Source organism: Cupressus sempervirens, chromosome 5 (genome assembly GCF_028749045.1).
Source record: "Cupressus sempervirens isolate cs-2001-9-10 chromosome 5, ASM2874904v1, whole genome shotgun sequence".
In the NCBI taxonomy this organism is placed as follows: Eukaryota; Viridiplantae; Streptophyta; class Pinopsida; order Cupressales; family Cupressaceae; genus Cupressus; species Cupressus sempervirens.
In genome coordinates this window covers 495,752,251-495,769,148 of record NC_143122.1, presented here as the reverse complement: position 1 = coordinate 495,769,148, position 16,898 = coordinate 495,752,251, and the positions used below count along the sequence as shown (strand labels likewise).

General features: G+C 34.4%; 1 protein-coding gene across 2 annotated transcripts in view; it reads left to right on the top strand.

The window, feature by feature from the left end:
* Positions 1-1,820: 1,820 nt before the first annotated feature.
* LOC149556894 (putative E3 ubiquitin-protein ligase HIP1) overlaps positions 1,821-16,898 on the top strand; it is a 34,824-nt gene continuing 19,746 nt past the window's right edge. The window contains exon 1 of one of the 2 annotated variants that reach the window (XM_089831520.1): positions 1,821-1,918. The gene's annotated coding sequence lies outside the window, so the exon portion shown is untranslated. Of the gene's footprint in view, positions 1,919-2,133; positions 2,450-16,898 lie in introns of those variants that run through there. The other variant, XM_089831519.1, reaches the window with a different exon arrangement.

The following is a 16,898-nucleotide window of genomic DNA, read 5'->3' as shown; positions in this document are numbered from 1 at the left end:
GTCAAACCCAAAGTTTGAATTTTTTTTCCAACCTAAGCACAAAATGGATCCTCTAATATGAGTTTGCAGGTGTAAAATCCAATTTAATAACTTTTGATAGTATTCTCCCCTGCCACATGTAATAAAGACTTTAGAATGAGTTATGAACATGCGTTGAAAGATATTGGAGTGAGATATTAATCAATTGGAAATTTCTCCATACACATGCATGTGACTACAGAATTAGGACATGGCTTATTGAATGTTCAGTGGATAGGTAATATGATTACAATACAACCTTGTGAATAATATGAATCACAACTATGGTTCGATCCGCAAGAAGAATATGAAACCAAAGTCAATAAAATTAGAAAAATAAAATAAGATCTAGATACAATTGAAAGATATGTTTTTGTTGATAAGTGAATGACTCTTGGTTCAAGAAAGAACTTGGTGGCTGCTTCTTTAAGATAAATTATTTGACATTCTTCTAAAAAATATATAGTTCTAAAATTGCCTATTGTAAAAAGTGACTTATGTAACTTACTGTAACCAAAGTTAGGATGTTGTGTTTTGACTCCTTGAGAGGTTAGAGTTGGTTGTAACTTGCATTTTGAATTCTGAAACTCTAACTTTTGAGGTAGTTGTGTACCCAAAAAGTTGGTTATGCTAGAATGACTATAAATTCCTGAATCTCATTGTAATAGGGGGACCTTTTTGGAATTTGGAATAAGGGAACACTCATGTTTTCGGTGATAAGACAATATAGAGACTATCTTTGTAATTGAAGTTTCTTCTTATGTTCTTGGTGCAAGGAAATTAAGGAAAGTACATTTTGCGTTCTCTTTTCTACAAAATCTAAATTGTTGAAGTGTTGATTATTCGTAATGAATATTTTCATGGTATGGTGTAAATATTCATGAATAATTGAATTGGCATTGTCTCGATGATAGCTTTCAAGCATAGTTCTTATTTGTTTTCATTAGCAGTTTACATCAATTTTAAGGAAGCATTGAAGTCGTGTGGTGTATTCATCATCAATAGTTTCCTTTCCATCTTCTATGTTATAATCGTGTTTATTTGAGATTAAAAAATTATATCTTATGAGGGAGCTGCCCCTCTAAACGCAGAGGAAGGCCAGATATTAAGGGTTGTTGGGGAAATTGATTTGTCACATATCCCACTGGGCTAAATCACATATTTTATAAGTGACAAATCTGTTTACCAACACAAAAAAATAATTCTAAATTTTATAGAAAAGAAAAATATTTTTTGAGTAGGAAGAGCTAATGATTTTTAATTTGTTTAAAAGACACGAATTCATAACTAATTAAGTGTATATAGACATGACTTTTTTACTATATAGAAAAGCACTCAATTTAGAATAGTTTTACAAATATTTTAATCACATTGAAATTTTTAAAAGAGAAACAAACTAATTATTACTTTAAACCAAAATATGAATATGAAAGATCAATATAAAATACAAAAATTTTTCAATTTTTTTTTGAAAGTTATTAAATTTATTAAATATAACATAAATATGGAATTTTTTTTTCCTAAAAAAAATTATTCTATTTATAATCTACCTTGAATATTTCAAACACCTAAAAAGTTATTAGAAAAGATAAATATCTTCAACTAGGAGGAATATATTATTAATAAATATCTAAAATATGGTATGCATTTGTTTGTATTTTGTCTTCCTATTATTAACTAGGAAAACTATTTTAGATAAACAATTACAAGCATCACTAATTTAGGTTGGCATGAGCATGCAAATTTTCTCCGTTACCTTGACTAGTAGAGGTTGTCCTCAAGGCGTTTGTGTTTGTTATTAGTGGTGTAGGTATTTACCCTTTGAAGGAATGGGAGGGAGGAGGAAAGCGTGTTCCTTGTTTGGGTAGGAAATTGTGATGGGTACGATGAAATAGAGAGGGTATGCATTTTCTTCATCGTCTATTGTTTAATTACTATCGTTCCATTTTTTCTTTGTTGGTTTTTGGTTTCTTGGGTTTTTGATTTGATTGCGTGAGGAGGCTAATCAAAGATTTGGTTATGCGATTAGAGAAGAGATGAGAATTTGTTTATTGAAAAGTGGAAATGCAATTGGGGCTCACGCATGTTAAGGGATGGAATCTGGCGGGGCGCGGTGGTGGTGATGTAAATGCAATGCTACGCGCAGCCGTGCCGTTTTTGGCTCCTCTTCTAATATGCTACACGACTATTATCATACTTACATCCTCCCTTCCTTTCCTTCACTGCACACGGTCAAATAGTCACCACAATTTAACACCAACGCCATCGTCGGCGGCTCTGGCAAAGAACCCATCTAATTTTTATCCCTATCGCTATTTCTGATCGTTCTTGTTTTGCGCGTGGGGCTGCGCAATCTGCAGCAGCTTCCTTACCCAGTTTTGTTTCTGTGCTTAGGGTTTGGCCTCTGAAGTACCGGACGGACCTCGTTTCTGTAAGTAGTATTGATAACCCTCGTTTCAGGGCTTTGTTCCCATTTCTTTCTTGTAGGAGATGTAAAATAGCAAGGTTTACCCTTTTCAATAGCTGCACTTGTTGAATTCCGATTCTGAAAACAATAGCAATTTCTGTGATTTTTAGGCAAGTGTTTTGAAGGATCCTTGGGAAAAGTGGATGCAAATTTATTCAAACCCTAATGGAAATCCTGTCTTCTGCTCTAGATGTGCACAAGTTAGGGGGTTCTTTTTTTTTTTGGTTCGCGTGCATATATTGTTGAAATCCCCGGATGCGTGGAATTGGGTCTCTTTTTGGTCTGATATGGTTGGGAACAGCGCACGCCATTATTCAGCGTGTGCGCTGTGAGAAAGAAATACGTTTAGCATATAAACATGGCAAGGATCGATGGACGATTTATGGTTTTAGTTTTCTAGCTCATATTGCCTAGCAAATGGCTTTGCTGTTTAAGAAAACCTCTTCTAAGAGACGCCGTGTGTTATGTACAGTGGGTTTTTCTATTGGGGTTTGTGTCCATAACCAGAGAGGAGAATGTTTCAGGCGATTCCAATATTTTTTTGAGCTATAGATATTAGTATTAATTCTTTTGCTCGTGATTAGATGTCGCTATGTGGCGTTTCCTGTGTTTGAATTTTCTTAGCTTACATGGCTCATAATGAATTGAGGCCTTTTCAGAACAATCTTATTTTTTATTGTTCAGTTGTTCTTGTTTCCAAGGAGGTGTCCACGTGAAAATAAGGAGGTTCGCATTACTTTAAATCAGATCTTTGGTGTTATGTTTTAGGTCCTCTATGCTTACAAGATGAATTGCATTAGTTCTTTTAAAATGGGAAATTTGCATTGTGAAGAAGATTTTTTTTTAGTTATTTGTGTAATGCAGGTTTGAAACACCTTAAAATTGAAGGAAAAAATCCCAAATTTAGGGGAAATTTTGCGACTCAGTAATTTTATGGTTAGTTTTCTTTTTTCTTTTAATTTCTTTATTTGGTGTGTTACCTTCGTTTCCTCTAACATTATGCTCAATTGCCCTGGCCAAGGGATGACTTTTCCATCAAATTCTGTTAGTACTCTTCCCAGTCTGTTCTGGCATGCCACTTTGTATGTTTGATGCAACATTTTACCCGTTGAGCTAATCCCATTTTATTAAATGGTATTTCTGTTCTGTTGTTGTTCGAATTGTCTCTAGTATGATATTTTATGCAGATGTTTTTTTTCTCTTCTTTTTTGATTGCAAGTTGTTTTAGTTTGCTCCTTTCTTTTTTGTCTCTACTGAAGTTTCTTTTCTCGTGCATTTTCTATTTTTGCCTCAATTTTTTAAAATCATCTCTTCATGATTCAAAGAGTGAGGATCTGTAGTAGCTGCTCATCCAATGTTGCCACATTTACAATCGGGAAAATGAAAAGTAATTGTGCTTATCTCTAATTGGAATTTTTTTTGTTTTAATCGTTCTTAATATGTTAACTCAGCATTTTGTATCAGATTTTGATGAGTACAGTCAAGATTGAGATAAAACTGTTACCTTTTCCTGTAGTGTTAGATTGATTCATTTCTGCTAATCTAACAATATGACATTAATCTCTTGTCTCATGATGATCTTTATGCCAAACTTTTCTTTCTAGTAGTTATTTTTTGTTGTCTGTAATAGCAGAAACCCTTCTTTTGCTTAAGGTACCTAGGTGTAAGATACCGACAACCAACTGAAATAGAAGATAAATGATGGATATGAATCTTCTTGGCCAATTTAATTGTTCTTGTTGTGGTCACTCTCTTTTTGAAGGAGAGCGGCTGTGTAATGTGTAGTTTTCTTACATTGTTTCCTTCTGTTTTAGTGTTTCACCTTTCAGCTACCTATTGGACCTCATTTTTCTAATTAGCCTTGTTAACCCTCATTTCAAGGCCATTTTCATTTATTGTTGGTGAAAAAAAATGGCAAGGTTTGACCTTTTTGATATTTGCACTACATTACATCGATTCCAATTCGGAAAATGAAGGCAAATTTAATGTTTTGCAATTGTTGGAAAGGATCACTTTGTTTGGGAAAGTGAATGCAAGTCTATTCAAAACCCAAATGAAATCCTATAATCCCTTGATGTGTTGGGGAGTTACTCCTGGTTTTGTATGCTTGGTTAGGATTTTTTTCCATCTAACATGGTTGTGGACATCACACTGCATTGTTTGGTGTGTGTGAACAGAAGGATGGATGTTAGCAATAGGGAATGGATAAATATAGTGATTCTTTGGTGCACACATCTATCAAACAGTTGGTGTTCTAGATTATAAGATGCCTCTTGTTAGGGTTGCTGTAGATTATTTGCAATGACTTTTGAATGGGGATTTTGTATGTGGAGCATGTTTCAACTTGACTCTTATCTGTAATTAGAGGTCTGCTAAGTGGCTTTGGTTGCAGCATAATCAGGTTTTTTGGCTCTGTCGCACTAAAGGATGCCTGCAAATTGTGAAATCTGGTCTTTTCTTTTTCCCATGCATATGAGATGTAATAAGGATTTTATATTTTATTTTTTTTTCAATTTCTTTTTTGATTTGGGAAGTCATTCTTCTCTTTTCTTGTGTAACCTGGGGCTGAGTTGTTCTGAGGGATGGCTCTTTCATTAATTTGCTCGGTACATGCTCTACTCTATTGTGGCATTCTTCCGAGTGGATGTGATCCAATATTTTCCCATTCGAGTTCCTCCTGTTTAATATAATGATCTTTCTGTTCTAATTGTAAGAATGAGTAGATTTTCACAATCGATGAGATGGTCTATATGCTGCTTCTGGGTTTGATTGTGTGTTTTTTTTGCATCAATGTTTTGGATCACACTGTGTGATTCACTGTCAGAATGGTAGAGAGCACGAGGAGAAATAGACGTGATCATTTGGATGATGATGGATTTCGGAGTGCGATCCAAAATGTTGAAGCAAAAACACTTGCATAATTAAATCGAGCAGCAACATATTGACTAACTCTTTTTTTGCCTGAAAATTTTGTCATGTGTCTGTGTTTCAAAGGGTGAGAATCTACAAGAGGGTGCTCTGCAAGTGCTGTTGTTCCATTTCCATTAGAAAAAGTGATATACATGGTTTTGTTCTTCACTCCTATTTTTATTTCTGTTGTTTTAGTTTTATTTTTGGATTTCTTTTAATATGTTAACTTGTTACTCTGTATCAGAACACAACTGTTACAGTCAATATTTGAAAAAACTTTCTGTTTTGCAATCCCAGTTTCCAGCATTTCCTGCATTGTAACAAAATGACATCTTTTCTTTGTTTGAAGATGATCCCCGTGCCAACTTTTTACATGTAGTTAGTTGATCTTTTGTTTTATCCATTGTTTTGTTCTGGCAGGAAACATTCCAACCAAGTCTAATGGACTTTAAAAATACCATGTTTCAAATAAATTTTGTATTAATGTGCACTTAGTAGTGTCTTTTGTGATTGTATGAGGTGGAAGAGAATGCTTTCTAATCAACTTTTTATTTTCATAACCTTTCCACATTTGATTGCAAGTTTAATGTTCTAATAGGAGTAAATTTTACTTTGTTTTAGACTGTTGATTTTAGCTCAATTGTCTTGCTCAATTTAATCTTCCCCTCCTACCTCTCCAATTTGGTTACCTACCAAATTTGTTGCCCTCCTGATATGTTGGTATTTGATATTGAGAGTCCCAGTTTACATCTTAATGTTTTTGTTTTTTGCTTGTAAATATACCTTTTTTTGATTTCCTAAATAATGAATTTTGAGTCTGCTTCCACAATTTGTAATCCTTCACCAGTTCTATTCCTTTGTCCAATTTGGTTGCCTACCAAATTTGTTGCCTACCAAATTTGTTGCCCTCCTGATATGTTGGTATTTGATATTGAGAGTCCCAGTTTACATCTTAATGTTTTTGTTTTTTGCTTGTAAATATACCTTTTTTTGATTTCCTTAATAATGAATTTTGACTCTGCTTCCACAATTTGTTATCCTTCGCCAGTCCTATTCCTTTGTCAGATCTATTGTTTTCAAGAAACTCAACACACTTTCTAAGCCAGTTCTAGAATTTGCTTGGCTTGTAAATTCTGCTATTTAGACAGCTGATCAATATAGTGGTCAAATCCTGTAAGTAGTAGGTCAGAATTGCAAGCATTCAAAAACTATTAGATGTAATTTAAAAGTTTAATTTAAATGTAAGTTATTAAAAAAAGAAAGAAAAATAAATGTCATTGTTTAACTGAAAAACGGAAATGACTGAAAAAGGAGAAAACAAAAATCAGATTTTTATATTTGATCTATGTTATATACCATTTGTCTCTAAATTGTTTTGTGAAATCTGAGTAAGTGAAGGTTATTACATTGTGACATCTTTATGTGATTTCTGTAAGGTTTTGTCTAATATTGGATGATGCAAGTAATGGTTGAAATGTTGTGTGGAATTTGCTGATTGTTGATGATGGTTCCTAAAAAAGTATGATAATGGAGAGCTTCGTTTTTTTGTTTTTTTGATTTTAATACTTGTTACTTTTGATAAGTTTTCTTAGTTTATATTTTTATCATTCTTGCATAAGACCTTTAGTTTTACTGAGACATTATTCAAAATTTTATTTTTTTCCCTTGTATACATATATTTTGTTGGTTACTGAGAGGACTATTTTGCATATTTTTTGAACTTGAAAGAAAAACAATATTAGTCTCCTTTTTGTTTCCATGTACTTTCAGCTTTTTCTGTCAAGTTTTGTTGAGTGATGAGTAATTATGAACAATAGCAACATTATCCCAAGCAGTTGGCATTAAAATTTAACCCTGTTCTTGATTTTCTCGACAGCATTGCCACAAAGAATCACTATTACTTTGACATCATTTGTTTGGTTGTTACTTTCTTCAGCTTCTGGATGAAAAGATCCCTGGCTTTTTTTTTTAAAACTCATAGAAGATTCTCAATTTTAAATCTAAAATCAAAGGACCAGTATCGTATTTGAAGCCTTTATTAAGCTATCTTTGGCTTCTTTTGGTTGGAACCTTGATTAGTGTTTTTTCAATTCAAGGATTGATATTCCAACAATTTATATAATGTTTTTATGGTGGAGAATTGGCAGACACTATTAATTTGTTCTTTGTTTCTGCCTCTTATTGTGTTTTATTTGCATTATGTTTGAAAAACTGTTTTGTTAGCTTGGGTAAAAGTACTGGAAAGGAGAGCCAATATCTTTTAAAAAAGGAATAGATCGGTTGAACGTTGGTCAGTCTTGTTTTTGTAATGGATTTCAAGTTTCAACTAGTTGTTAAGGATTCTTACAAGACATGATATATGCTATGTTTGTTTTGAAAATAACTATTCAGAGATTCCTGGAATTGGTGAAGGATAAGGACCTAAGGTTGATACAAGGTTTAGAAGTGAGTTTTGTTGCATTGAGTATGACAATGAGTAATGTTTTTTTCAGTAGGGTAATTGGAAAAATGATTAAAGCTATACAGTATGGAACATGGTGTAGACTTATGAAGAAACCAGCCCACCAAGTCAGCATTCTCAGATTTCTCAGTCATGACAAAATATCACACATGTTCAGAGACCACCAACTTTATATTCATTAAGAAAAACTTCATCAGGGGGAGTGATCATTAAACACCAACTACTTAAATGGGTGGGTTGGGATAATTCTAAGTTAAACTTTTGGGGGTACCTTGATCAGTAGGTTCTCCAATTTGTCTCTTTGTTTCGGCTACCTAATTTAATAAGTTAACACATAAGAGTTAGATTTGACTCTGAACTGTATCTTACCAATGTAAGAGTTAGATAAGACTGTGAAATGTATCTTACTGTTGGGGAGCTGAAGTTGGTTGTTTATTTATGGTGGTCATTTTTCTTGATTTTAGTGAGCAGCCTATCCAACATTCTCAAATCGATGTATTGTTTTTTATGGGGAAGGAGGTCTATGTCAGTAGGGTTTGTGATGGCTTATTTCCTGGGTCATTTGAATAAGATGTCAGGATATTATTCCTTCACATCATGCCGTCTCTTCTCATCTGACAACAATTTAGTAATTTAGAAGTTTATTTTTGAAATGCATTGGCGTACTGTTTCTTTATGAGAGAGGTCTGCCCAGAATTTTATTATTAAACTAAAATTAACAAGTATTTTAAATTTTTGGGATCCTTGACATTTATTTTGCATAATGCATCATCATTACAATGCATCTTGAAACAGTACAATGATCATATTGCTGCTTTCATAGTCTCTAATTAACTCAGTGGTTTGAGCTATCTTGTATGTGGACTATCAGCTCATCTTTATGCATGTGTATCCAGAATGCACATGGCCTTACTGTTTTCAAAATTAATATCTGTGATCGTTCCAGATCAAACCATGCATCTTTTTTTCTGAATGATAGTGAATTTGAGAAAATTGTAATGATACAGTCTTTCTTGTGTTGAGCTTCTTTTTCTTTGAGATGCACAATCTCAGATGTGTCTTCAAGATGGTGAAAGGCAGTGAGGCACTCTCGGAGGCACCTCCTATGGCCTTGTGAGATCTTTGGAAGATTGAAAAGGGAATTTGTCCTAAAAATTAATAAAAAACCAAAGCAAATAAAAAACAGTATTCTTTGCCTGGTCAAACCCAGAACAGAGCATTGACCCTATCCCAGTGAGCACAAAAAGTCATGAAGATAGAAACTTATTCTAGATTTTAAAAAAATTCTTTTTGGTGTTTTTAGAATGTCTTCTGAGGTTTGAATTATGTATGTACGTGTTGAATCATGGCGGACCTCTTCCACTATGTATGCCTTATGTTTCTTTGAGATTGTGTTTAAGTAGCTTATTTTAACTCAAGGCATTCAATGGCACAATCAAGATAAAATGTCACGGAGTAAGAAAAGCTGCTGCAGTATTTCATGGTAGGAAAGTTGAGTGCCAGAAAATTTATATATGCAAAGTTAATAAGTGTCAGATATGTAATTCAATGGTCTATATATTTTTTCCTCTGTGGTGATACCATTATTAGTTTCTTTTTGGATATAATGGCTTGTGGGAGGTACAGGACAAAGAATAACCTGAATGCCTGCAGTTTTATCGAGGGATGATGGAGGAATGGACTAGTATATGTTACAGAATAGTTTGTCCCATATCCTAGTGCCCTGTCCATTTGGTCCACAATCCGAGAGTGCTATCTGTGGATTTAAATTAGGGACCTCACTGATATTTGAATGGTGTGTTGCCACGGCATCCCTGGTCCAAACTGGTTTTGCTCATGATTGCCATCTATGTTGTCTGTCCCGATTCGGGATTGAGTTCAGGGTTGCAGTTTGCAGGGTCAGTCTAATTTTCTTAGGCGTGTTTGGTTTTTGTTTTGCGTTCTTCTGTACAAAAAGCTTCTAAAAATAAAAACTACACACATATATGCAGCTATAATTAAGTTCATAACACCACTATGCTAATAGTCAAGCTTCATAGCAAAATACACCACTATGCTAATAGTTATGTAACTTGGCAAAATACACCACCATATATATCAATGTGTTAGTTTAAATATTACAGAAAAATGCCAAAATATACTAATATGTCAATGTTTTAGTTCATAAATACTAATGTCAACTGTTAGCAATTAGACATAACGAATCAAATATCATCAGAAGTGTGATAAAAAGTATCTCATCTTCCTCCATATCAATATGCCGTGGTAAATTAGAAGACCCACAAATAGTGCCATTGCTAGTGGCATTGACATAGTACTTGGCAGTGGTTCTAGCAATCTCAGAATCAACCTTGTGATTGCTAGGTAGCTCATGGTCTTCAGCAACTCAAGTGGAGCAAAGTGAAATTGAATCACCAACTCAACATGCTTTGGATCAACAACTCACTTAATTGTCTTCCCTTTTATGTAGGTTTTTTTTGTGTGATAGGAGCTGCTAGTTTGAATGCACACAAGACTAAGACCTCTGCCTTCGTGGAGTGTATTATATGGAGATTTATTGAGTGGATGGAGTATGTGCTCCAATTCCTCTCAGGTGAGGATAAACTAGCAACCTACAAAGATTTTCAATTTTGAAAACAGAGTTGAGGGTTATGAATAGAAATGCTAAATATAAATTAATGAGCAAGAACCTGTAAGAGTTAAGAATTTTCTTGTGATAGAATTTTGACAACAAGTTTTAGGTACTGGTATGACTCTTCATGGAAGTACCTGTTGGTTCCCAAAACTGCAGATTGGAAATCCAAGAGCTTGCCACTTCTCTGATAGGACTTTTCAATCAGTTCTGGCCAACGAACAAGAATCACTTTGATTCCCTTGAACTTCAGGCTTTGCTACACCTAGGTGGGTAGACCTTCTCCTCGAACTTGATTACTTGGTCCAGAGCTTTTCTAAAGCGAATTTAAGCTTTGGAGTTCTCCGGTTGGCAAAGTCCTCGAACTCGAATAAAATGAAATTGGATGCTGAGTGTTTGAATTGAATGGATTGTAAAATATTTGTAAATAAGTCATTTGATGCTTGTAGGAAGGAAGTTATAGATATTCCGACTTCAATAATAGAAAGACCAGTGCCTTTGCTCATTTGGGCAATAGAGTCAACTTTAGTGAATTTTCACGTACAACTTCATAAAGTTCTTATGCACTTGAGCTGCGAACAATTTAATAATCAAGATGCGATAGACCAAATATTACGCAATCTTAAATTAGTCTAGATTGAGCTTTAACTTCTCTGGTAGGGAGACAGACTGGACACAAATACAAAAATGATTTAATATTTCACAATATCTGCGACGATCAAATTTAAAATGCTAAAAGACCATGTCCAGTTATCTGATATTTAAATTGTATACAAAATTCCAAAAAATAATTACAAAGGACGATTCATTTGCAGTTTAAATCTCCATGCCATTTAAAAATAAACAAGAGACATTTTATTTTATTAAAAAAATAAAATAATGGAATTTATATTACAAAGTCATAATGTTGCTCCTTATTCCTCCGTACAATAAATGTTTTTGTTCTTATAAAAGATGTCGAATATGTCTTTCAAAAGAACTTTGACCACCTTCTATTTATATCCCTTTTAATTCTAAAGTTGTGACCTTTACTATGAAAAGTCATATATTATATTACACCTTTTAATTAATCAATAATATTGCCACAAACTCTACAACCTTTTATAACATATTTCATTAAGTGATAATTATATCCTAGTCACGTTACTTCATTTCTGATGGATGTCACTTTAATATTTATGATTGTCGTAAGTCTTTTGGGCCTTTGAATATGCCTTAAGTCATGATGATTCGCTCTCCCGTTAAAGATAAAACATCTACACAACATGCTTTTATCCTTTCTAGTAAACACACATAAATATCATGAAACTGCCACTATGTAATATCATAATCGAATTGCAGGTACAAAATGATGAGATAATATTTGATTTTGCCATTCTAGATATTGATTCAATGCTGGACACTGATCACTGCCTCCTTGATGTCCATGGCCTTCCTCCTAGCATTGTTTTTCCTGGAATCGTGTCGGATTGTTGCGCTTGTCTTCGCTATTGTTGATGTACAACCCTATGCTGCTTATTTTCATCATCCTGGATTTAATTTGAAGATTCTCAGCACCTGTACATCTACAGCAGTTTGATTTGTCCTGCATATGGTGTGATGACAGGCAGAGTTGATAGTTAGGGAAAATAAAACTAGGCACACACACCCCCAGATTTCATTTGTGAATTCCTGAACTGCGGTGATGTCAATTCATGTTATGAACTTAATCATTTGTAGTATCGTCATCATCATCTGGAATAATTCATTACTTCATTTATATTTTATTGGGTTGTATTGATTCTACACATTCCTGACGACTTCTCCTTTCAGCTACGACAAGTTCGAACTATCTTTCTTTTGGTCTGTTAAATGAAAACTTTCTATACTTGCAGATATTACTCATTTACAGGTGAGGGTGAGTTCTAGGAGTGAAGTCATTGGAATAGCAGTAAGATGGATTAATTTGAGAGCACTGAACTTTTCATGTTGACTCACTTAATCTGGCCTGTTAACAGCATCATCTTAATCTGGCCTGTTAACAGCATCATTTAAACCTACTATCAACATGTTCTTGCTTGCACAAATTCACCCACTTGTGATACTTTGGGATCCCTAAAGCTATAAAAAAGTAAATGATTAATAAACATGACATAAATGGTGTAAAGGATGGAAAAATGTCAAAAAATGGAGATTAGAAATTTTAGGCTCCATCAGTACCACCATTTATGAACATCAACCTTATGCGTGTCCCACAAAGCGTCAAGTCTACAATCATTTGTGCTTGCAAAACTCGTGATTGTTGCCATCATTGTAAGGCTGTATGTCCTTTGTGAAGGGATGTCTTGGACCCTTGAGCAACTTAGGAACCTCCATATGCGGTAACTTTAGTGTCATTAAGGATCGACTGATTATAGTACTTGGGATTCAATGCAAAGTCGAGAAGATGCACAATAGTAGGCATTTTTTTCCATCTCTTCACCATGATTTTGTGTAGTTCCTTAAAGAGTGCTTTCTTTGGGGTCTTTCTCTTTTTCATTTATGATGCCTTTAATTTTGTTTTTTTTCAAGATCTTGGTCTTTTTCATTTATGATGCATTTCATTTCATCAATCATTGAGTGGCATCATGTACCTCAACCAAGCACGGCCTATCAAATTTAGTATTTTGTATAGTTTCTTAAAGAATGTTTCTCTGGGATCTTGCTCTTTTTTGTTATGATGCATTTCATTTCATCTATCATTAAATGCCATCATATTTTTCAACTAATCAAGACCTATCAATTTTAGTAGATCGGTTCATGTTCAATATTGGCTTATAAATTTTAGGATGCATTGAAGCATGGTCTCACTAGGAACCATCTAGTATTATGGTACTAATGTTTGTTCCCCTTGTAGTGCTAGAGTGCCTCCACTTGCTCTAGTTAGCATTGATTACCATTCTAGACAATGCCTCACAAGCCTTCTTAGGGTGTCTCAAAACAATTGTGTTGGAGGCAAAATGGGTCTTTGCAATCTAAATAAAAATAAAAATTAATAATTTTTTTTTTTGTGGGATTTCAAGCTGGAGAATGGGTTGGCTAATGACAAGGATAAAGGGGGTGGCAAGGTTTTGTGTCCAATGTTAAGGAGGTTAAGATGCAAAAATGGCTTTTACACAAGGTTTTAGATTTTACGCCATTACAGCCATTAACATACATTTGCTTTTATCTATTCAACTTTGTTCCCATGTTTTTGTAGCATTAGGTTGAGTGAGTGGACAGTACAAGGTGCGTCCAAATTCTTTTTGAATTACACTCTTCAATCTGAACATCATTTTGAGGGCTAGCTCACTTAATGGCTTTGAAAAGAACGTTGGTAATAAATGTACCATCATTCACCCGCTCTTCACAATTCATTACTTCGAAAATTATTGCACTTCTTGTGGACAACTCAAATACATTAATCAAAGGGCAATTTCTTGCATCTTTCCATCCAGCAGATGCTATGGATACACTTGTTTTTAATGCATGAATTGGTAATGGGCTTTGAGACAGCCTGTACATGTTTCACCTCTTTGTCTAATAAGGATGTGTACACTTTCTTGTAATCTACACACTTTCTCGTAATCTCGGCCCTTGAACACCTTTCAAACACCATTAATTTATGAAACCATATTTTGACAATAAGGTGATCGAACAATATCAAATACCAAATCATTAGCATAGATGCATCTAGCTCTGTCATGCTTGGCAATCTCTCTGCTCTCATTGAGAAATGTCATTTTCAAGGGTCTCCTTGCTCTCATATTTGACATTGCTTGTTCTTGAGCAATATGCACGAATGTATGGCCCTCTACAGGTTCAAGATTGGAAATTGATGGAGAGGCTTTCAATGGTTTTAAGAATCTTTAAAAGGACGAGAATTTACTTTCCCATCTGTTTCATCTGATTTTGCTAGCTATTCAATATATTTCATTACAATAGACTTTGCAAGAAGGCTTTTACCTTGAGACTTGCCATTAACTCTTGTTTGATTTGGATAAAATTTATTGCCTTTTGAGGGTTAGAGGATAAATTTGCTTTTACTTGACTTTATGAACTGGTTATCCTCTTTGTAGTGGCTGCAAAATGTAATCCTAGGGTAACCTCCACCTAGTAGCTGTTTCACCATTTTCACATTTTTGTAAGAGGCAAGAAAAGAAAACAGTAAACAACCAAAACCTACCCCTTTGTTGAAGTCATCCTCTTCAGCATCTTGAGAAGTTCTCAACACTTGCAACCACACAGGAATAGCACACAAACCAGCTCAGAGCATGCAACAGTTAGCCCTCAAAATTCCTCGAGCAATGGAATACAAGAAAGAAAGTTCAGCATGGAGACAAATTTTCTGTTTTTCAATTGCAAATGCATGAATGAAATAGGTTTGAACTTTTTTAGAGTTTTTGGTTGTCAGAATTAGGGTTATAGGGTCAAATCAACCTTTTCAGGCAAAATAAAAATGCTGCTGCTTTTAAATAGCATCAAATTCTTTCCGGGTTCTGCTGTGGGAGAGCAAATTCCTCCTGGGTTTGGCTGAACCCACAGTTTGTGGGCTGGACCTTGTCCGAACCCACAGGAGACCAGGACCCAGGTCCAGACCCTGTACTAATCAAGGACCTGCTGTCCTAGGCAGGCAGAGCAAAGCAACCAAATAAAAACCAATATTACATTAAAAATTGATTTCTAACAAAAAACTTAGTAGGAGTTTATTGCGTGTTTCACTTAACAAAACAATGCCACTTAACTTTTGTGGTTGCTTGGTCTCCACTGGATCAATCTACTGCATGTCATGATAGATACCCGTCTAATGAGTTCATGAGATGCTCATTATTGAGTATCCATAAAATGAGTCTCTGACCTTATCATTTTTATGAAAAAGGTGATCTGAGCAATCCTAACTGGGAACATTTCATAGTCTGAGCTGACTAATGTGATGCATTATGAAGTTACAATAAATACAAATTTATTCTTATGGGCCAAATTAAGGTTTTAATCCTTGGTTATGAGAATGCTTTTGATCAATCCTAACTGCGAACATTTCATAGTCTGAGTTGACTAATGTGATGCATTATGAAGTTACAATAAATACAAATTTTATTCATATGGGGCAAATTAAGGTTTTAATTGTTGGTTATCAGAATGCTTTGCTGCTATAATTATTGGATGGCAATCCTTAGGCCATTTTTGGATTCATTTGTCTCTGTCAAATTTGTCTACTTAGGCAAATTTCTTGTGTTGATTTATACAGGTATATGGTACCTACATATCTGCTTATTTTGCAAAGTACTTAGTGAAATGCTAATAACTAATATTTCTTTTGTACAGTTAGACATTCCTTTAAATGCATCATCAGGAGACAGGTAGTTCGAGATGCTGGAGACTGTTACTGTTACTAGTATGGCTAACTTAAAAAAAATAGGATACAAGTGTACTTGGAAACATCATTTAAAAAATATTATTCAATGATATCTTGAAAAATTTCAGGACATTAAAGTTTGAAAACAAGAGTAAACCAGTCACTTGAGAACAAAAAATACTAAGTTGTAAAAGCAATTTCTTTTTAGACAGTTGCAATGACAAGAAATCAGTTCAACTGTTTATGTTCCTCTTGTGAAGTCTAGACTCAGTAGATCCAATCAGTATAACTTTGCATGGATCTTTGCATCATTCAAAAATCAGCAGGAAACATTTTGCACTTGCTTGCTTTTTTCCCTTTTAATGTTCTTCCCCAAGTATTGTTGTGGGACACTGCAACTAAAAGAATCCTGTGTGTCAGGTAGTTTCTAGAGACGTAATATGGTACTGGGGATGCATCTCTGTGTCTCTGTCTCCAAGATGTGTCTCAAGGGGTGGGGTTACCACATCTTAGGGGGTGGGAGACAGTTATCCGGATAACCCTTTTTGAAATGAGTTTATGGCCTTACCATTTTATCAAAGGTCATCTTAGCAATTTTATCTGGCGACATTTAATAGTCTGAATTGGCCTATGCAATGCATTCTGAAGGTCCAATAAATGCAAATTTTAGTTTTATGAGTCAAGTTAAATCTTTAATCATTGGTTATTGGGATGCTTAGCTGATATAGTTGTTGGATGGCAATCTTTTAGGCCAACTTTTTATTCATTTGTCTCCGTCAAAATTGTCTCGTTTAGGTTTATCCAGGTATATGGTACCTACATATCTGCTTAGTTTGCAAATTATCAAGTGAGTTGCTATAACTGATTTCACCTTTGCATAATACCAGCCAAAGTCTAAGTAGAGCAAGAAAGATAATTCTATTTGTTGTTAAGGATAAACTACATTGATTTTTTCTGTCGTTGTAACTAGTTTTGTATTTAACTTATAATCTATTAATCAATCCTTTTATCTGCGAACTTGCATATTAATCACATTTTATGGTTGTTTGGGTGCTTA